The following is a 23,119-nucleotide window of genomic DNA, read 5'->3' as shown; positions in this document are numbered from 1 at the left end:
TGGGACGTGATTGTTTCTTACTAGATTGCTAGCTACCGCTGCAACCCGAATGTGCCAGCAGTGTTCACTTATATATATATATATATATATATATATATATATATATATATATATATATATATATATATATATATATATATATATATATATATATATATAAGTGAACACTGCTGGCACATCCGGTTGCAGCGGTAGCTAGCAATCTAGTAAGAAACAATCACGTCCCACAGCATTGAATCTCAGCATGGGGGTTTTTGGAAACTTTTTCTTTTAAGCTGGAAAAGGAAGGATTTTTAGAGGAAAGACTTGATGATAAAGGTTCTCCCCTTGGATAATATGTTAAGTAGGATCAGTATTCATATTTTAAAGTAAGAATTGTTTTCCTAACATGTCTTCTTATCAGGGGCCATAATTCTAAATTTTTACCTCTAGCTCTTTGTAAGAATTTCTGAAAATTTGATGGTACTTATTAACAATCCAATAAATATGCATAAAAAAGACTGCATTAAGATCTCAACGTTGCTATTGAAAAACAGGTTTCTGCTGCATAGTGCAGTGTTGCTCACTCTATGACAAAGATTTAAACTTGGGATACCACCAGATGGCTAATTTGACAGTGTATTTATATATAAATCTTTAAATTAGCCAACTGGCCAACCAGAAGGCTATTTTAAGCCTAGGATCCTGACTGGACATAAGGAAACATATTAAGAAAATAATTCTTACTCCATAATATGCAGAATAATCCTAGTTAACACAATTTGCAGGGTGAGAACCTTTATCTTTGCTTATTTACTTGTTTTTCTAAGAAATTCATGAATTTCTTTCTAAGAAATTCATGAAAAACCTGTAGCCTATATTCACAGAGTATTTCCTGCCACAATTTGGAAATATATACCCAGAATTGCATCCTCAATCTAAATATAACATTCATTTGCATCACAAATAAACTTTACTCCCATATTAGCCATGTGGTGGATGTCCTTTGAATTTTATTTTTTGGGTTTGAAGGGGTAAAAAAGGTACTTAGATTTGGTTCTGTATTTAATATATTTATTTTATTCAATAAAGGAAAAAGCCAATGGCTTGTTGCAATATGCTTTACACCCCCTCCCGCTCTAATATGCAAATATATAGTCCAAATATGTTCATAAACTATTATATTTTACTCCTATTCTGTTTTATTTCATTAGCATTAACAAAACTTCATTTTTTGCATGTTTACCAGATTCTTAATAATTAACTCCAAATGGCAATTTGTTCAACTAGCCATTTTTTTTTTCAGAAATGTTTTTGAACTTTAAGTGACTATGGGGTGTTTTTAGTCCTTAAAGGGCATAAAATAGCATTTGCTGGCAGAAGCGATTATTGATTTATGAAAGAGCATAAAATTGGCATCAATTGGTATATTCACTTTCATCCTAGCTAAATTATATTTTCAGATGTAAATTTACCAATTTTACAGAAATTATTCTAACAAATATTATATCAAACAAATGGAAATTATGCCATATATGGAAGGGGTTGTACCCTCCTCAATGCCTCACTCTTTGTGCTATAGTTTGCTTCTGTCTTACAACTTTATTTTTTAAAACAATAAAAAACTTTAGTGTAAAGAGCAAGGCAATGAGGAGGGGACAACTCCTTTCATATACAGAATAATTTCTGTTGGTTTTAAGTTTTAATGTTGCTCCTTACTTTCACTTAAAAACCTTGTTTTTTTTAATTTAAAATGGACCCTTAAGTGATGTCTAATGTATGTAACTCTACTGTAATCACTTAGACACAGTGGTTTTCCTCAGTGCCATGAAATCAGTTCTAAATTTTTTTTAACATTGAACATATAGGCCTAATAGATCTCATGATTATATACAACAACAAAATATATGATCTAGGGCTGTGTGTTAGATCAATGGGGAGGGGGTTATACATCAACAGGGTAATAACTTATAATATAAAAGAGAATAAAATAAGGGATACAGTGGCATTACTTGTATCTCTACTACTTTTGTGAAGCAGTGTCAGCAACTGAGTGTCCCTAACATCCATTAAATTACTTTAAATCTGACATGAGTCATAGCAATATATTGGCTATATATTCAGAAGACCCATTAAAAAAGTATCAAATAGTGTGCTCACTTGGTCCCTATCTAAGCTTAGGAATCTTCTCAAAATTTACCAAAACCACTAGCTAACAATTTTCCCAAAAAGTTTTTGTGCTGTTGAAAATTAAATGGTTACTAATATTGTTAAAGAAACAAGAGAGAAAAATTCCCCTACCATTAAAATCACTGTTAAAGAGTTTAAAATGATATATTTAAAAATTAGATAATTCAGATAAACAGGATGCTTGGTTTCTATGGTCATTGAAATTGAGCATACAGGTATATATTTCATTAAAATTACCAAAAAAAAAAATTAATAACAAACCAGGGGAGTGTGGAGGTAATACCAACAAGTCTCCTCCAATCCACTCACTTGTATGTAAATACTCTTTCTCTTTCCTGTGTTTAAATGTTTTATTTTTGTTATGTAACTAGGCTTTTTTATTTGATAAAGGCTTTAAAAGCTGCCTAGGGTTGGATGTGTTGTTTTTGTTATTAATTTGGCTCTTTTTTATCTATTAATCAAAATATTGAGCAGATAAACATAGACCCTGCTATAATTGAGCAATATTTTGTGTTATACAGAAAAGAAACATGCCTAGAAAAAAAAAGTATCATTAATATCAAATGCCATCATTGCAATTGTGTCTCAGTCTTCATCCAGGAACCTGGCTAAATCCTATGCTGTGCCCTAAAGTTAATTTAGGCCAGGTTATGAGTGAGTTTTAAATAGATTGTCAATTGTTTATAAGGTATATCAACACTTCTCATAGTAGGGAAAGTATTTCATAGTCTTCTATAGAATTCAGTGGAAAATTCAGACTCAAAACGTTTTTCTCAGATTTTGTGAAATTTTCATTTCTATAACGCTGGAAATAATGATTGATTGATAAATTGTTGACAAGTTTCTTATTTCAATTCAACAGTTTTTTTGTTGCAGTTATACTTAAAAATTTGGGACTAAAGTCAAACTTCTTACATAAAGAAAAATGTATTGAACAGTTAGCGGCCCCCTCCCTCACCATATACTTTTAGCTGAAAAAATTATTTAGTTTCCAAATGTTTTTAAAATTGTGCTAGGAAGTTTGCCCCCCTCACAAAAAATCTTTGCTGAAAATTCCCTACCTACAGAGAATTCTCCATCTGGAAAATTCTTTCCCCCAGAAGAAATCCCCCTCTACAGAAAAGGTTTGGATACTGCCCACTAACAAACACAATATGTAAACAATAGGTAAATTTCATAACTTACTCCCTTTTACCCACAGGGAGTCATGTCATCCCCAGAGGCATAAACATAGGCAAAGCAGTTGAACCAGCTTCCAAACATGTTCCTTTAACCATTTTTAACTTTAACTCCGTTTTCAAAAGTATCACTTTTTTATTGCACCTGTTTTCCGCACTAGAATCCTTAAATCAGAACAACAGTTTTTAAATTTAACTCCTTTTGTTTCAAAAAATAGAAATGAAAATTGATCATGAATATAATGGATTTGATTGCTGAGTGAGGTCAACTTATGCTTGACAGTGTTTTAAGAAAAATGGTTTTGCACTACTTGAAATGTGTCATTATAACTTTTGTGTTTCCAGGTGCTTTGTGCTTATACAGTCCTGGGTAAAACTGATGTACAATATCCAAGTATCGTTGATAGTATCCTATTATATGTTTCATAATTGGCATTACCTCTGTTCTGAGATTCTATTATGCACTTGCCTCAAATTCCAAATATGGCTGAAATTATCACCCCTTTTGCATCTTCAGTTATTAAAAATGGTAAGCTACCCAATTAAGTTTTTGGAATAAAACAAAAATTGCTTTGCTTTTCTAAATATTTCTATATTTTTGTTTTTCCTCCTGCTATTCTAGTTTTCCTCTGTGAAAAGAAAAAAAATGAAACCGCATACACAATTGGAACTAACCCCTAAGAAATAAGGGGGCTAGAATTAAGTTAAATAATTGGAGACGATTCTGCACATAAGTGGGTTTTAAATAGAGGGCCAATTTTTTGTTAAATTAAACAATTGTTTAACCTGATGGAAGTACTTTAAGAATATGCTGTTTCTGATGGAATTACTTTATGAATATGCTGTTCTAGTTTAGAAGACATTAGATGCTACATGACTTATTAATCTGAAAATTTTTCTCAGATTCAGTCCTTTAGCAGAATAATTTTCTCTCTTTTTTCCTTGTGTGCAGGTATTATAAAAAAAGGATGTTACCAGTAAACTAGAGGTTTTCATGGGTCAGCCAAAATTTTTGTCTTGCAGACTAACCACTATCTCTTGTCTTAGTTGCATGATACCGTTTTTCAATATGGTTTATTTGGATAGCTTATAACTTCCTCACCAACGTTTGCAAAACAAAAAACATAACCATAATTCATAAACATTTATTTTTAATATTTTGTTTTAAATAAAATAATTTACTGGCTCAAAACATGACACTTTTAATTTAAATTTTATTCTTCTTCTATTTCACAGCAGGCGGGATTTTCAGTTGATACTATTTAGCCCTTTTCTTTTTGCATCACTCTGTGGGCAGCAGAACTACTGGCTTGGTTGTCTCTTATTTATTAGATATTCTCAGATATCTTTCAGTAGATCTTTCGACTCAAGGAGTTCAAATATAAGATGATAGATATTAATTTATGTGCTCTTTGTGCAGGTATAGTTGGCTAGGCTCTTGGCTGATAGTGAGATTTTGTGGTGTTTGAAACATTTTAACAGTTTACAAAGAAATGTGGCCTATGTTGTGCAGGCATCATCATATTGCATTCAAATAGGCAATGGTCAATTATTTCATTACTAATATTACAATGCCTGCAAAGAGGGGACAGGGGAGTTGAACCTTTTGAATTAGACAGCTTATGTGAGAATGCAAGAAAATTTAGTTTATTCTTTCCAGTACGAATTCTATGATAAATTTTAGAAAGATTTCTGATTGGGAAAAGAGAAAAGGATGGGATTAATCTGAATAAAATTAATATCTGATAGCCTCCATCGGTAAAAATTTCTATTTGGACTTGATCTTCCACTTGGCTGGTCAATATTTATACCATTTTTTGCTATTTCATCAACCTGATGATTACCACTTATGCCAGAGTGGCTAGGAATATACTGAAAATAAGTTTTTATGCCACTTGTAGCAAGATTATCAATAATACTGAGACAATGATAAGTGTCAATGTCCAACTTATACTGAGGAACTGAGGCCAGCAACTCAAGGCTTGATAGAGAGTCGGAATATATGATAATATTATTTGAATTTGCAATCAAAGGTTGGTTTTCCTTAAGATAATCTAATGCCATGATTATGGCATTTAACTCAGCAGACATTATAGATAAATTATTATATAATCTCTCGCCCATTGCAATTTTCAGGTGAGGAAGGAAAACACCACTAGCAACCTTCTCATTCATTTTTGACCCATCAACAAATATTTGGAATAGATTTTTATAGGTGATTGTATTAACTTCTGCAAATTTTTTCTGGACAAAAGCAATGGGGGTTAAATCTTTGTTCCACTTTGAGAATTCAGTATTTATTATGGGACTTGACCAATTCCAGGGAGGGATTTAGGGAACGTGAGTGCAATAGACTTTGCTGGTATGGGGAACTTCATCTGAATGTTGGCAAACTGATCTGCAATGCCTCTAAACATGGCTGGATTTCTTAACCGATTACATAGCATGTATGGGCTTTTTGATTTAATTTTTGTAAGATATTATGTCAAGAGAAAGCTAAGTCTCTCCCTTATTGTTGTTACTCCACTCTCCATAATCAGAAATTTGGTGCTGGTGGGTTTCCTAAGACGAAATATGAGACGTATTATATCATTTTGTGTTGTTTCAATTTTTTGCATCTGGGTCTTTGCACATGCACCATATACGATGAGCCCATAGTCAATATGGGGTCTTACATGTGATTTATAAAACTGGAGTAAGGTTTTCTCCTTACAGCCCCAGGGTGTGGAAAGAAGTCTTTTTAGTATATTTGTTTCCTATAGTATTTTTTTATTGTGTTTGAAATGTGGATGTAGAAATTAAGTTTTTGGTCAAGCATGAGACCTAGGTAATTAATATGATTATCTTCTGGAATAGTTGTTTTATTTAGAGTTAGTTTTTCATTAACATGGTTTCGCTTTCGGTAAAATTGGATTATTTTTTACCTTGTAGGTGCAATGGGTAAATATGAATGTTAAGAGAATTTTTCAAATTGGAAAAGTGACTTTTGTAGATTTAATTGGGCTATCTCAAAGAGTTGCCAGATGACCATAGCATCAGATCGTCAGTATATTGTAGATTCGTGAGGGGTAGGTTCATGTCCCAGAGATATAGGGCAAACAGGAGGCAACTTAGGACTGCTCGATGAGGTAGTCCTTTGGTTGTTGTGTTTTGGGGTGAAGAGGCTGAACCAACACAAACGATGAAACTTCGCGCTTTTATGAAGGATTTAATCAAAGATATTAGCCTAAGGGGTACTCCAAGGTTTTCAAGTTTGTTTAAAAGGATTTGGTGGTTCACATTGTTATATGTCCGTTCAAAATCTAGGACAGCTGCAACTAGGACATTATTTTTGAGAAAGATTCATTGATTGCACTTGTTAGCAAAATGAAGGCATCTGTTTAGGAATGGTGTTTTCTGAATCCAGTTTGAGTGTGAGGGATTATATTATTTTTTTCAACAAACCGGAGGAGCCTGTGCTACTTCATTTCCACCATTATTGTCCCCATCACAGGAGTAATCATTATGGGCCTATAGGACTCAGGGTTATCTTCGGGTTTATTTTTCTTTAGGATTGGTAGGAGGAACGAACATTTCCATATATTGGGGAACATAGAAGATTCCCAAGCATGATTATAACAATTTAGCAGTTCTTGTTTGTATGAAGGGTTGAGATTCTTTATCCATGTAGGGTGTATATTGTCATAGCTGCCACTGGTTTTGGTCCTAATATGATGTATTGCATTATTCATTTCCTGGATTGAAAATGAGTTAGTTATATACTCGGATCCTGGGCGTGGTTGGTAACTTGGGTTCATAGGAAATGGGGACATTTTGCTTTGATTATTGATGTTAGCTTATTAGTGAGTTGCAAATAGCTTATTCATTATCATTGTCATAATGGGTATTATTATGTATAAGTCATACAGTGTGGCATGCTTATGTATGATTGGCTCGTGTGTTCTGGAGAGATTATTTGCAAATTATCCAGTATTTATATTTGCATCTATTATGCTTTGAGATTAGTTCCTTGTAATTTTTAGATAAGTAGTAGGTGATGGTTTTCTTAAGAATTCCGTCCTAGCCTTCTTGTTTACTCTCCATTTATTTAGGCACTCATTTGTCCACCATGCTTTAGGAATGTGTTTAGGGAATGTTTTCCTAGGTGTTGTCCTAGGGATAGCATGATTAGCGGTATTTATTAGTATCTATGTCAAGACTTCAGCATCTGTGTCTACTGTTGTGTTTGAAACGAATGAGTTTTGGGTGAAATTTGTAATTTCATCATTTAGTTTATTTTGGAACATAAGACCAATTTGCTTTAGTGTTGATATATTTGGAGGTATGTGATAGAGTTTCAGCAGGTTCATATAGGGAGCAAACTATAGCAAAGTGGTCAGTACATAGACTGTCAGTTTTATTTATATAAATTTTATTCAAAATATTTAAAGACACAATTTGTTGGTCAATTGTGGAGAATCTGCCACTTTTGGGGTTGAAATATGTATTCAGGTTTGGAGGGGTAGCAACAGCTAATTCATTTTTATTTGAAGTCATAAGCTCAATGAATTTACAAGCTTTATTTGCTGGTTTATTCCCCCACAAAAGGCTGTGGGCATTGAAATCTCCACAAATAATGATATTTTTTAACTTATTAGAATTATTTATATAATTAAAGAAATCCATGGCATCTGAAGTTTGGCCATTAGGGTTATAAAAGCTTATTATGTAGGTTTTTATATTATTCAGCCAAACACTGATACCAATTGCATCAACATCATTTGCAAAATCTGGAAAATTGATGCCACAGAATTTTAGATTATTTTTATCTAATGAAGATACCCCACCTCCTTTTCTCTCTGATGATCTATCCATTCTAATGATAATATATCCCAGAGACTTAATTTGTTGATTTTGGATTAAGTGAATTTCTCGGAGGCAAGCAATATTGATGGAATTATTATTCATAAAAGATATCACTTCATTTAACTTATTTTCTGTGAGTGATCTTACATTCCACTGGAGTATTGATATGTGTTGTATAATTGATTTATTTTTTCATATGACTGTATCAATTATTCAGCTTTGTTAAACGTAAAGCAAGATCTTTTTTTTGCTTGAATGAGCATATTAGCAGGGATATAGATTTTTGACAAGTCTACAAAGATTTTTGTTTTCTGTAGTTGATGTATGTTCATGAGCTGAACTGCAATACAGTTTAGAATGAATAAGCATATAACTGGGGGTTGCATGTTTGGTTTTGCATCCTGTTTGTCAGTTAAGGTATTATTTCCTGGTTGTGTTTCTGGTTTGTTTCTTCTTGGGAGGGGGGGGGGGGCAGGCTTACCATATATCACAATACCAGGACGCTTGTGGCCTGGGTTAGTCCTTCGGAGTAGTATGTGAGAGAGGTGGCTTAGATGCGTGGGTGTGCTCCGGGTGAGTTGCGGCCGGGGGGGCGTGTGACTGAGGGGTTTTAGTTGGTTAAATTACAGGCTTTATTTGGGATTATTGGGTTGAATTTGCTTCCATTGCTGCAAAGGGATATAGGATGGTCTTCTCTGTTACTATTTGGAGCGTTAGAGATCTTTTCTTATATGTAGGGCATAGTGATTTATTTGTAGATTCATGTGGGCCTGTGAAATTTATACTTGTAGAATAAGTGTTGTTGCAAGTTGTCGACTCTTTAGGAGGGCATGCTTTACAATTATTACACTGTAGGAGAATTTCATTGAAATTGTTCGTTCTGTGACCCAGTTTGAGATACTTCTGATACTGGATAGGCTTAGGTTTGTATTCCTTGTGTGGTTTGATTTGCCCAAATAGGAATAACTTTTCTGGGATACTAATTTTTTCCTTCAGTGTGAATAAGAAGGATCTACTAGTTTTTACGCCATTAGAGTTAGGTTTTCCAAGTTGGGTAACATCATCAACTGGGATTATGTTGCCAGCCCTATCGGAGAGCCCTTCTTTTAACTCCTGAATGGATATTTCTGGGGGAACATTATAAACTACTATTTTTGTTGGTGATTGTTTTGGGTTCCATTTAGTTGCATAAATTGGGGTATTCAGAAGGGATTTTAGGTTAATTATTGTGTCTGTTCATTTCTGATCTTGGACAGCTATTAGCAGAGATCCATCATGGTTAATATTAAGAGAGAACATTGATTTTAGCAATTTAAAAATTGCAACTCTTATTGCACTAATCTTTTTTATTTCAAAGGGGGTAGTAGGAGTAATTTTAAGGTAAATTCCTAAGTTTTTGGAGGGAGGATCTTGGGCAGGGAGAGGGGAAATGCTTTTGGTTGGGGATATTTTTTTCTTTTTTTTGAAGCTTCTAGAAAGGACCTCTTGAAACCAATTATCATCATTTATGGTGACATTAGCCCCTACACTTATCATTGTCCTATTCTCAGAATTGGAGCTATCATTTGGACTTTGAGATAGAGTGCTTGACTAGCTAAGATTGGTATCACTTTCACCGGCATTTGAGGTGGGATCTGGGGGGACTTTTTTTTTGAAAACTTCTTATTATTGCCTATTTGAAAAAGCTTTAAACAAAAACAAAACTAAAACAAGAAGGGATAATAGAATGATATCAAACCGTCTGCACTATACTATGGGGAGGAGAAACACCACAGTATAGCCCTGAGGATGAATTGAGCAGGAATAGTATGGCACAACTGCTGATTAAATGCGATAATATTTCACAAGAAAATTTATCTTTCAAAATTTTAGTTTGCCAAGCTGATTTCAATGTCAATAAGACCAAGCTGATTTTAGTATCTTTCTCCTTCTTATTGAAATAACTTGTCTTAAATTTAAGCTTTTTCTTCTTGATTTCCCTTAACTGTTGCTTCTAAAAATATTCTTTTGCACATGTTTTTCCAAGCTTTTTTCACCCTATCACCTAAGCTTATTTCAAATTTTTCATTGATGCATGTATGCTTTCAACTTCGCTTATATGGAATGGGATATTGCATTATATGAAACCAGATTATTTTTATCCTGTATGTTTTAAAAGGACATTATTCCTAATATCCTATTTTTTTTTTTTTTTTTTTTTTTTTTTTATTATATACAAAGAAGCATTAAAGTTTATTCAAAATAAGTGAATTTTATCATTATAATTATAGTTTTTGGAATAACTCAAATGTGGGGGGGGGGGTAACATGCATTTAATGCTTCTTGGCTTTTAGATTTAGAAAATTTGGTATAAATATTACCAGAACCATTCCAATGATTCAGCTATTCTAAAGTAAAAGCCATTGTACAACAAAAGCCCATGTTTTTTTCTTGCCAGTTTGAAGTTTTAATTTCAAGTAGTTTTAAATGCAAATTTTTTGGATCTGATGGCATTTTTAATGGGTTTTGGGAAAATTTTCATAGTTCCAATACATTTGTTTTTGAAATAACATTTTACCTTTAAGACTGATTGAGATAATAGTTACCATTCCTTACCCCCTCGCACTGTTTCCCGCCCCGTCCCCAGCCTATTTTTTCCAAATGACCCCGCAAAAACTTTTTTATTTCGCCATTTTTTTTTAATTTGTGCAAAGGTGAAATAACTTTGTCTCCAGGATTGAACCCCCCCCCCCTTATCAGTCCCTGGTGCCAGAGAAGCAAGTTTTGTCCATTGTTAACATGTAAGGTCTTTTATGAAGAAAAGAAGACATATTTGATCTTGGATTTCCTAAAAATCTCAAAGTATTACTGTAAAATTCTCTTAAATTTGGAGAAGTATACCAGCCACAAACAAAACAACACTTTTCCTATGCTGGTTTTGAAACAGATATATCAACGATATTTATTGAACGGCTCAAGGTATTAGGGTGAAACTTTCAAGGTATGTGGAGGGGATGTTGAAAAAGATTGGAGGGCAACCAGCCTCTCCTTCCCTTGCCTTTCCTATTAGCCCTCTCTTTAAAAATTGTTGAAATTTGTTCAACTATTATTTTGTTCAAACTAGTCAAAAGGTGTAAGAGCTATGCCTACAAGGATTCCATATCCATAACCCTCCCCCTTCCCCCCCAGGGAAAAGATTGTAAATTGTGCAATTTATAAATTGTTTACATGAAAAGTTTATCATTTGTTAAAGGGGGAAGTTTTGATTGTGGGTGTATCTGAAATTGCCTAGGTTATTAAGGTAAAGCTGTGGAGAATTTTGAGGAGTATCTTAAACTATCGAAGGCAGACGCTAATTTGGCCCTAATTCCCTGAGACCTTAAACTTCTTTGAATTTCTGGACACCCAGTAATCAAATCATCTAGCATTTTTTTTTTTACTATCGTCTTCTCTCATCCAAAGACAAATATTATAACTTCTAACTTTTATTTCTAATCCAAAGAAAAAAAAACATTTATAACTTCTAATTTGGTTTTTATGCCTTCTGCAAACAAATTCATTCATCAGAAGTAAAAAAAAACTGTTTTCCTACTTCAGCAATTAAGACAAATAAGCACTTGAACATGGCCTTGACGTTACTCAATTATCCATTTATCTAGTACAAAACAGTATAACCAAATAATCAACCAAAACAAGGGTCCATGTACATCCGACATTGTCATAAGTAAATGCAAGATGTCGTAAACTTACAAGCAAATCGCCTAAATCTAATGAAATATTTCCAAGTGATCACCTCCCACAAGGACTCCTCAGAGTATGTATGACGCCACTAAACCCTTAAGGTCCAAACCGGGGATGCTGATCTCCGTTTCGTAGCCCTTCAGATATGAGCCGCAATAGGGGTTCGGGGGCCAGCCATCCTTTGCTTTCGCACACCCTTCCTGCTCACCTTCCCCAGGTTTCTCCAGGTACCCATTTAGAGTTGGTTGACTCTGGCTGAGCTCACAATCACGTTACTGACCGCTGCCCCAAACCAAATAATCGGCCACGCCAGGAATTGAACTCATGCCTCTAGGACAAAGGATTCCAAACCCAGCGAACCAACCACTTAGCCAGGACGGCATCCAGGATGGCATGAGGAGCTCATAGTCTATCGCTTGGTGAGCTATTTTATAATTGTTGATTAATGTTGGATTTTGGGTCGATATGGGTAATGAAGTAAATACTTTGTAAATTTGAAATATACTGTACGGAGTTTACGTTTATCTGGTTTTGAAAGAATCTTCCAAAATCGTGCTGTGTATATAAAATGTGGTAGTGCTGTTGAATTATACAGTTTCGTGAGGATTATTCGATCGATACTTTTTTTTATTTCCGACAACCGAAGGATAAGACGCACCACATATTTTTTCAAGGTCGGACATCAGCAGCAAACGGGTTTGCTTTAAGGATTGGCCAATTGGTAGACTAAGATAAACAAGTTTTTCAACTGGCTTTCCTAAAGAACGTCCCAGCTGGATTAACTGTGTGGGATCCGAATTACCCCAATTAAATAGAAAATCCTCAGTTTTGTCAGATTTAAATTCCGGCCCCAATTTGGAATATTCGCTCTCAAGTATGCTGAAGTTTTATTTGATACGCTGCAATGACCTAGTAAGATTAAGGACATCATCCGCATAACAGACAAGTGCCACCTTTGAAACTGTCTCAATGCATGAGGATATGCATTTTGATTGAGCGTCTAAGACACCGTTGTTAAAAAGAGTCGACAAAGTGATAGAACCTTGACGCGCACCTTAATAAACAGAAGCGAAACTATTCAGATCATTTGGTTGGCCACTGGGACAAGAAACTCTATTAAGCCTTCATTAGGGTGTTAACTACAGCACTAAAGTCATCAACGTATCCCATTTATAGTGAAATCCAAACTGGTACGGTGGAACACTACATTTCTCCTTTAACTCATCAGCAAAACAGCTCAAACAGTTTACAGAATGTAGTAGATTGTTGTAGGCCTGAAAATAGAACGCCGAGTGTTAGATTTCCTTTCTAGGGAATAGGAGTGAGATGACCAATGCAAAAAGACAACGGTAATTTAAAAGTATCAAAAATCATCAGCATGAATAATCCTAGGTGTGACATGAGCAAGGGGCTTCATGGATAACATGAGACGCACTGATATTATTTATGACCAACAAAGCTTTCGGTTTCAGCTTAGAGACTTCCATCGTTATGGCTTGCATTGTAACAACTTAGTGAAACAGATAGGACACTCTGGGAAACAGATAGAAATTCATCAAGTTTGGATTCGTATTTATACTCTAAAGTTAGATTTTGTGTGACGGATTCATGCAAAAAATGTTTTTTTCCCATTGGATAGGAGGATATCAGAAGCCTTGGGAGTATTCGAGGATGTGGTGTTTGGGGGAGCAAATGATTTCCAAATAGAATTGAGCGAAGCAGAAACTTTCATCACTCAATAATCTCTATATCAATAAATCAATATATCTATATCAATATCAATATATCTATATCAATATATCAATAAACTCTCTATCAATCAATAATGCCTGCACGGTGACGAGCAAACTTAATTGGGAAAATATTTTTTTATAGAGCTGAATATAATTCAAAATAAAACAGTTTGTGGTAACGAACTGTAAGTACGGAGCGACCCGGTTCAATAAAAGACAGAATTTCGATGCCAATAGATATATCAAAAGAATCGGATTTTCATGCGGATTTCAAATATATATATTTCACTAGGTTTAATTTTACCCATCAAAGGTTACGAGCCTGAAATTTTTTTTACTGATTTTCTGAAAAAGGGGGAAGCTGCCCCTAAAAATCAAGTGATCCCAATGAAAATGAGATCATCAGATGCAGCGTATCAGAAAACCGTACTGTTTAGGTTTTAAGCTCCTATCTTCAAAAATTTGGACTTTTGTATATTTTTTGCCAGAAGAAAGATCACTAAGTAATATCACTGATGCGTGTTTTTTTTCAGGTTTGATAGTATTGACCCAGTGGTCTTAGAATATCGCCAGAGGGCTCATTCGAACGGAAATTAAAAGTTCAAGTCTCCTTTTTAAGTGACCACAAAAATTGGAGGGTAACTAGGCCCCCTCCCCCACCTTTTTTTTCGAAAAACGTCCAATCATAATTTTTAGATCGCCATTTTATTCATCATAGTTTTAATGCCCTGTAACTATGCCCGGTGGTATAACATGACCCCCCCCCCCCACAGCCCCAGGGGAAAGGTCTTTAATTTATTAAATTTTCCCATGGTTTGCGCATAGCATTTGTTTTTAGGATGTACGCATATATATTTGTGTGGGGGGGGACAAATTTTCTGCTTTGGGTTTTTCCATAGGTGGGATTTTCCATGGGGAGGGAAGTTTCCTGGGAGTGAACTTGTCAGGGGAAATTATACACTTTGGAAATTTTATATGTCTTACTTTCTCCTTCCTGTCTCAATTTTACACGTGGAATGGTTAAGATTAATTGTCCAAGGTAAATTTTCACCGGGATTGAATGTTCTGTCGGATAGTTCCGTGGGGCGGGGGATTCTCTGTGGGGTGGGGCCAGATTTCCTGACATTATTTAAAAAACGATCAGAAATTAAATTAAATATAAAACAATTTTTTTCAGCTGAAAGTAAGGAGCAACATTAAAACTTAAAACGAACAGAAATTATTATGTATGTAAAGGGGGTTTCCCCCTCCTCAAGACGTCGCTCTTTACGCTAAGGTTCGAATTTTGTCCCAATTATTTAATAATGACTCCTGCAACATAAGGGCCGTATAATTATGGCAGTACGAAGCTTTTTTAAAAGAACAAAAAACTGAATCGTAAAGTGCTTGTTGTTGAGGTTGGGGCAGTTTTCTCCTTATATGTAATAACTTCTGCTCGTTTTAGGTTTTAATGTTGATTGTCAATTGCATTTGAAAAAAACTTTTTTCTTTAATTTAATTAAATTTAGAGCTATCAGACATATTGAACTACATTGCAAAGTTTTTTTTCTATCAAGGTCCCATCCCACTTTGGAGGTGTTGATCCCTTTTTTCTAAAAATTAAGAAATTTTGTGTGCTACTAATTTTTGATCATCCAACTTGAAACCACTGAATTTTGCATCTACAATCAATCAATCAATCAATTTATTAATACTAAAAACAAAACAATTACAAACGTAAAGTTTATACACGCCCATGAAGCTCAGCTTGTAAAGGGCCAACAAAACAAAATAAGACACTATTATAAAGCACATAAAAATACTGGATGAAGAGACATTTATGAAAATAGGGTAATTAAAAGGAAACATCACATATAACTGAAAAAAATATTTAAACGAAAAAAAGAGATGGAAAATTAGGATTAAATATATATATATATATATATATATATATATATATATATATATATATATATATATATATATATATATATATATATATATAAAATTAGAAAAATATATTGAATGAAAAGAAAGACATATAAATTTGGATGGAATGCAAAAAAAAAAAAAGGGTGAAAGTTACTATACTGGAAAGACCCGGTGAGAAACTGCCTTGGCAGAAAAAGAGAGAGGGACATCAGGAGGGATGGAAGTCCATAGTAAAATAGATTGATAAACAGGAGACCTCTGACCTGCTGTTGATGATCGTTTAGGTAAAATGAATCTGCGATAAGAGCTACTTAAAAAAGAAGAGTACCTACCTGAGCTTGACAGAAAGAAAAACTGCTGCAGAGATGGTGGAAGTGTACCTAGAAAAGCAGAATGTGCTAAATAAAGGTAACTTTTACCCACAATACGATCCAGCAGAGCTATTCCGGTATCAGTATAAAGATCAGAGGAAGGGTAAAAACGAGGTAGAAGAACTGTAGCCTTCACTGCCCTATTTTGGGCTCTTTGAAGTGAGCAGAGAAGAGATTTATCAGTACTACCCTGGACAGAACAGCAATAAGAAAGGTAAGGAAAAATAAAAGGATAATAAAGAGAAAGCATAACATCTGGGGGGAAGAAATGAGTTAACCCTGTGTAACATTGAACATTGGCGGAGGACAAGGGAACGGGTATGAGTTATATGGGGTTTAAAAGAAAGAAAAAAGTCAAGATACACACCAAGAAATTTCACTATAGTAGCTTGCGGTATAATATCATTCCCATGAGCCAGGATGGTTGGCTCCCTTGCGTCTCTCATACGATAAGGGGTCCTCAAGTGTACAATAGCACTTTTTTGGCTGTTGAAAGTCATACCATTTGACCAACACCAATCTTTTACTTTATTGAGAAGACCTTGAGATAGGGAAGTGGCAGATGGCAGGTCCACTGCAGCAATAAAAAAGTTAGTGTCATCAGCAAAAAGAATAGGGTGCACAAGGGGATGAAGACCATCAACAAGATCATTAATATAAATTAAAAACAAAAGAAGTCCAAGCACAGAGCCCTGTGGGACTCCTTTCAAAATAGTCAAAGAAGAGGAAGAAGTGCCATTAACCCAAACATACTGAGATCTCCATGAGAGTTAAGACCTAAACCATTCAAGTGGGACTCAATGCACTCAAAATGAATATAAATTAGACAAAAGAACAGAGTGAACGACCAGATCAATTGCCTTTGAAAAGTCAAGAAATAGACACAAAGCATACAAGCCCTTTCAAGATTAACACCCACAAATTCTTTTGCATCTGAAAATGCATGCAAGGTAGAAAAACTGAGACGAAAGCCATACTGATGGATAGTTATGAGAGAATTTCCTGCATTCGTATTAGTACTAAATACAAATGAAGGAGTCTACAATACACTACTTTTTCAACAACCTTAGAGATTACAGGAAGGAGAGAAATAGGTCTATAGTTTGAAATTAGAGATGAATCACCTTTTTAAACAAAGGTACAACATTAGCAACCTTAATTAAATAAGGAAAAACACCAGAAGAAAGAAAGAGGTTAGTTCTGTGTGAGATGGGGTTAGAAACAAACTGACCAATTTGTTTAAGATCATTACAGCTCAAACCAAAACCATCAACTGAACGGCTATTTGAAAGCTGAGAAATAATGTCAGAAATTTCGGTATCACTGCATGGGAAAAGGAAAAATGACTTTTCTTCTAAGGGAAAACTACTTCCTCTGATCTCGGGTGTATTAGTAGCTTAAGGAAGTGAGGTTAATTACGAATTGACGGCGCTTGATAAAGAATTTTAGTCCACGAAATATCCCCCAGCTTTCTTGTAACGACAAGGGGGGGGGGACTGTTTGATTTTCTTGCGGGAAAGAGCTTCATTAACTACAGTCCAAACCTTTCGCAAAGTCACCTTACACTCATCAATTCGACGCGAAAAATAAAGCTTTTTGGCTGCACGCACTGAAGAAGTAAGCACATTTTTATAAAGTTTTTAATTCAAAAGATCATCCTGTGTCTTATTTTTACATGCAGCCTTGAACAGAGACGCCTTCATATGTGTAGCATTGATCAGACTAAACAATTACAGACTAAACAATTACTCTGTTCATGCTTACAGGAGGGTCAATGGTGTCAGAGGGGATTTGAAGCTGCCGCCTGATTTATATGCTATACAAAAAAAAATTGTTAGGGCCTCAGTTTCTGTTGACAAGAGTTACTCTTTGTTTACATTTCCTAGAAAATTCTGTTTGAACCAGAGCTCTTTTAAATTTAAGGGATGTTTATCAGCCCCCCTCCTAAATCCCATTGTTCCCTTTAATATTTGACTATTCAAGTACATCCCTCAAAAAATTTCTACAAGGCCTGATACAGGAACAATTGATTTTAGGGCAATAATTTTCCTGTTCATCCAATTTATCAGGAGTTCTTTATGGGAAATTGGGAGTTCTTCAAATAAATTTTTTTTTTTAAGGAACCCGTCCCCCACCCTTCTTCCCTCTGTCCAGCTCAGTCTATGAATGGAATCCTTTATTTTAGAGCTACAATGGAATGAATGGGTAGCTTTCATCCCACAGAACGCATATTGCAGGCCTAGTCAAACCTAGGGATTCCCCTCTCCCCCCTCTCTTTTCATATTTATATTTACTCTTCGCTAATAGTGAATGCGCAACTCTATACCATTGTATAGAAACTTATGCAGCTTAGAAGCTATCGACTCAGTCGAATGAAGATTAAAATTGATTTTTTTATATTAACCGTCCATTCTGTATGGATTATGCCTACGTGTATCTTTAGTAACAGACGTGCCAACGTTTAGCATTACGGCCTATGCAATCAAAAAGTTAAATACTTCACCTTTCGATAATCTTTCTTAGACTTGTTACTCAGTTGTATTTTGTCCCTCACCAGGCCAAAACTGTTCGTTTGCGCGTAATAAAACGGCAAAAAAAACCCTTTTCTTTGGTGCCATCTCATTTGTTGCTGGAAAAGCACTATAGATGTCACCGTCCGAATGAGCCCTTTTTCAGTTTACTAGGGCCAGTAGTTTGATACAATCACCCCTGAAAAAAGACGATAACAAAGAAGCCAATAACAGATAAACTCGAATCCATGACTTTCCTGCTTGGGACGAATACGAAAATTTGCTATATTCAAATACTATATTCAAACAAAGGACATATTTTATAACTTGCAACCCTTTCACCCGGTGCTGTGCGGTGTCATGTCATCCCCAAGGATATAGTTATTGGACCTTTGAACTATCTTGAACAAAATGACCATATGAAAATTTTGATCTGACGACTGAAGGAAAAAGGGCGTGAGAAGGGGCTTTTTGCCCAAAAATCTTTTTGGCCATTTGAAAAGGGTGCTAGAACTTTAATTTACCTTCAAATGAGCCCTCTTCTGATCTTCTAGGGCTATCGATTCGATATGAAGATCCCTCGCAAGAACAAAAAAACAACAACAAATAAACACGCAGGAAACCTATGGGAGCTTGAAACCTCTACATTAGTGTTCTTTCATACGCTGAATCTGATGGTGTACTTTTCAATAAACTTCCTCGACTTTCTGGAGATGTTTCCCCCCTTTTTTGGAAATTAAGCAAATTTTCTGAGGTTCCTAACTTTTGATGGGTAACATTAAACTTGTAGTTTTGACTTTTTCACCGGTCGAGGACTTGAGTGCCGATGCGGATTTTTCGAAATGGAATCGCTTCTTTTTCGGCACATCTTAGAGCGTAGCAAATCTCAGCACAATAAAAATTAAGATTTAAAAAAATAAAATTAAACAGACATAATAAATTAAGAGCAATATGTATCTCGGTTTCATCAACAAAGCAAGATTTCCGAAGAAGCTAAAAAAGCTTGTTATTTTCTTGCAAAATAGTATCAAGAACATCTGAATATAGGAGGAAACAAATCATTTCTCAGTCAATTTTTGAAATAACTTAAGTTGGGCGTGTCTTGGTTCATTGGTGTAAGTTTTAGCACTAGTTTAACAGACGCTTCTATGAGAAGGCGGTCCGATAATTGATAATTAAATATTACAGAAACCACAGAAATCGGGAAATCAATCTAAGTAACCACATGGTCTAGATTTAATGTGCCGATATGAGTAAAGTGTGAATACACGTGAAAGTTTAAGTTTTTGGCTGCATAATCAACTCATCAGAAAAATACCACAGAGAATAGAAGCACGAATTGATACGGCTAATTCTCAAAAGTTAATTTCACAATTAAAGTCCCCAATAACAGCCGCAGGCAAATTGAACTTGTCTGCCATTTTTTGAACTTGTCTAATAGGCTACACTCATGGAATTTTTCACTGGCTTTTGCAAATAGTCTTTCGGATTCATCATTTTTATAATTAATGGGCAAATATACATTTATCACTACGCAAGACCCTGCCCTCACTGCTAGAAAAGTATGACTAGAACTGAAAAAAATTTGATTGAATGCTCACTGAAACTAAAATTACCAGGTTTCCAGATAGACAACCTTAGGAATAAACACGCTTTGTGGAAGCAGAAAAGGCACTAGAGTCTCACTCATGTCCAATGAAATAAGACTAGAACGTGTGAGGAAATGCTCCTGAATACACATTGAACCATTATCCAGCAGCATACCTTCCAATACTGATATTTAGTTTAACAAATAACCGTTTTTGTTCCATGGAACAAATCTCACATCTTGGTACTGTTTAGTAGAGATCCCTGGTGGAATCTCATGGTGCGCTCGGCAGAAGAGCATCTTGAACACAAGGTCACATTATTACACTCTACTGCTTTGTGACCAACTTGGTGACAATTAAAATTGTCCTGAAAATATTTGGCATGAAAATAAACTGTTTCATTCGTAGTCTATTTTGATAGATTCACTCAGGAATGTCTGCAAATGAAGTTTCTGTTCAAAATAAACTTTAAATGCTCTAGATCTGCAACATCGATTTACTCTAGAGCAGTTAAAAATACTTGTCATGTTCATGGACTCATCTATCTGTTGGAACGCTTGGAAAATTTGCAATGAAAGCTGGAGACTTCTCTGAGCACTTAAATTTGGCTGAGATTTTCACACTTTCAGCAATAGAATTGACACATGTTTGGCTCGTACGACAACTTTATATTTGTCATGATAACGCTTTAGCTGTTTCATATCTTTTGAAGCTACCGGACATAGACGGTCTACAAATTGCTGCCTCTGTTCTGGTGAAAAAAAGTTCGGACAGTTCTTCAAGACTGCAGCATAAGTGAGTGGCTTCGTGTTACAATGGAGTTAATTTGGAGGTGTGTGTGGGCTAGTAAAGCCAAATACTTGAGTTTATTCACTTTTGAGACCACAGAAGTAGCAACGCATCACCAATAACAGGTATACCACTCGGCGAATAAATTACAAATATTGGCATGACTCGTTTCTCTTTGGCCGGAGTAGCAATTTACATAAATCTAAAATGTTATCGTCGTCCCTTTGACATTTGATTAATCGCAAGATTGTCTAAAACTGATCGCAAGATCAGTACCTCTTTTTCTTTTATAAGGGGGTCGTGGGCGAAGAAACTCACTGCCTTTCCGATAATTGTCTCGGCTTTTAATGGCTAAAGCGTTGACCTTTATACAGAATTTAATACCGGGTTCAAAATAATCTGTTCAGTCGTACCTCCGAACTGTAAGTTAGACAGATTGGCACTTGGCTCACTTTCTGTCAAAAAAACTAAACAAACAATATGTTTGTAAATGGTAAATAACACCCCCTATAAAACTAAATGAACGCCATTTAAAATAGCAGAAAATAGTATGAGTCTGATAATAGCAACGCCAGGAGTAATAATATCAACAAACTCGCAGGAGTGAAACTCGCTCTGTAGCCAGTTTTGAATTCAGATGGGAATACACAGATTTAAGACTTGTAAGAGACAGATAAAGTTTTACCTGAGAATTTGTTTCAACTCATTATAGACAAATACCATGTAATCACTGCCCTCTATCTTAAAAATTATTTATCCTATATTTTATTCTCAAATCTATCATTCACCTGAAACAAACTAGATTGGAAAAGGAATCTTTTGTTTTTTTTTCTTAATATCCCTGAATTTCGTCTAATGCCCATTTTTTTGCCTTTTGACATTGTATATATATATATATATATATATATATATATATATATATATATATATATATATATATATATATATATATATATATATATATATATATATATATATATATATATATATATATATATATATATATATATATATATATATATATATATATATATATATATATATATATATATATATATATATATATATATATATATATATATATATATATATATATATATATATATATATATATATATATATATATATAAAATAGTATATTTGTATGTGTCTTCTGTCCCCTTTATTTATGATTTGTTTCAGAGGCTCAAGATGCTGTGCATGGTGATAATGAGGACTGTTTTGAGGCTTCAGACTTTCATTATTCTCCCAAACGGGAAGTTGTTTCCGTTGACTCTTTAACCGGCTTTTCAGGAGCATGTAAACTTGAACCAGATACACAGGACTTGGGACCAGCACGTCTTGCCAGTTATTGTTTGCTAAAGCTTTTTGTATCAAACAGTTTGATGTAACGAACTTTAAGTAAGGAGCGACTCGGCCCAATTTTAACAAAAGCTCTAAAAAACGGTATCTTGATAACAACACATACATCTAAAGAATTGGATTTTAGTGCTAGTTTCAAATATATATGAAGCAATTCTTACACGACTACTGAAATTATAACGACTACTGAAAAGAAATGATCACTGACCACTACTGAATATACGGATCACTTAATAGAATAAAGAACTTTTTAAAGAGTGATTAGATACTTTAGCTTGAAGGGATTTCCAGGAAAAAACAAAGCCTCATGTATGGAATAATTTCTGTTCGTTTTAAGTTTTAATGTTGCTCCTTAATTTCAGCTTTACAACTTGTTTTTTTTTATATAATGTTTTGCGTCATCAAATATATCAGATAATAGTTTATTGGAAAAAGTAACAGGACAAGTAGAATAAATATTCTGGCTTTAAGAACGTTTTAGAATTGTCACTTGAAAGAGGTTTGTTGGAGATGTTTGAAATAAGCATGGATAGAAATGAGCTGTTAGGGTTTGAACTGTCTTCTGAAGTATTTGAATATTCTTTTTTTGGTATTCTTTTTATTTGTTTAGTTTCATTATCTGTGGTAAACTATTTGGGATATTTATTTGAAACACAGTAAGTTTTTCTTAATATTTTATTTACAAAAGGCGTTTTCAGCAGTTTCATAATGCCTACAAGACTAAGGGACAACCTTGACCGTCAAATGTGACAAGACCAATCTGAGAAGCTATTGAAATTTTATTTTAAGTAATGATAAACGTAAATGAAGAACAAAGATATATAGAGTTAGAATATTTGTGTCAACGAGAATTACAATGAGTCGAAAATATTAGTAAAAAACAAAGAATTATATGGTTCGATGATAAGCGGTAGCAAAAATTAAAACGAGTCAAAAACAAAA

The 23,119-nt window shown here is 34.5% G+C and overlaps 1 long non-coding RNA gene across 1 annotated transcript; it reads left to right on the top strand.

Annotated features, from left to right (window-relative positions):
* The first annotated feature begins 228 nt into the window (after positions 1–228).
* Positions 229–22,635, top strand: LOC148943856 (uncharacterized). Its single transcript, XR_016142948.1, has 3 exons — positions 229–318; positions 3,693–3,876; positions 21,998–22,635. It is a non-coding gene; the product is annotated as an uncharacterized LOC148943856 (long non-coding RNA).
* Positions 22,636–23,119: the final 484 nt, after the last annotated feature.

The sequence above is a fragment of the Artemia sp. Qi Xiang Cuo genome, chromosome 15, assembly GCF_049724085.1.
Source record: "Artemia sp. Qi Xiang Cuo chromosome 15, ASM4972408v1, whole genome shotgun sequence".
In the NCBI taxonomy this organism is placed as follows: Eukaryota; Metazoa; Arthropoda; class Branchiopoda; order Anostraca; family Artemiidae; genus Artemia; species Artemia sp. Qi Xiang Cuo.
This window is presented reverse-complemented; position numbering and strand designations above follow the sequence as displayed.